The following is a 242-nucleotide window of genomic DNA, read 5'->3' as shown; positions in this document are numbered from 1 at the left end:
GCAGCTTTGCAGGGGGAGGGAAAAAAAAAAAAAGGTATTAAAAAAAATGAAAGTACCAATTTTGGCCGAGGCTTCGCTTTCTCTCTCCCCCCTCCCTCACCCCCAGCACTGCTGGTTTCATGGCTACGCTACTGTAATTATGAATTATTCTTCTTGCGCCTCGCGTGTGTGCGGGGGCTGGGGGTGGCAGTGGCTGTGGCTGCGGCTGACATCACTGCAGTGGCGTGGGGCTGACAGCTCCC

The sequence above is a fragment of the Corvus brachyrhynchos genome, unplaced genomic scaffold (assembly GCF_000691975.1).
Source record: "Corvus brachyrhynchos isolate BGI_N302 unplaced genomic scaffold, ASM69197v1 scaffold203, whole genome shotgun sequence".
Classification (NCBI taxonomy): Eukaryota; Metazoa; Chordata; class Aves; order Passeriformes; family Corvidae; genus Corvus; species Corvus brachyrhynchos.
This window is presented reverse-complemented; position numbering follows the sequence as displayed.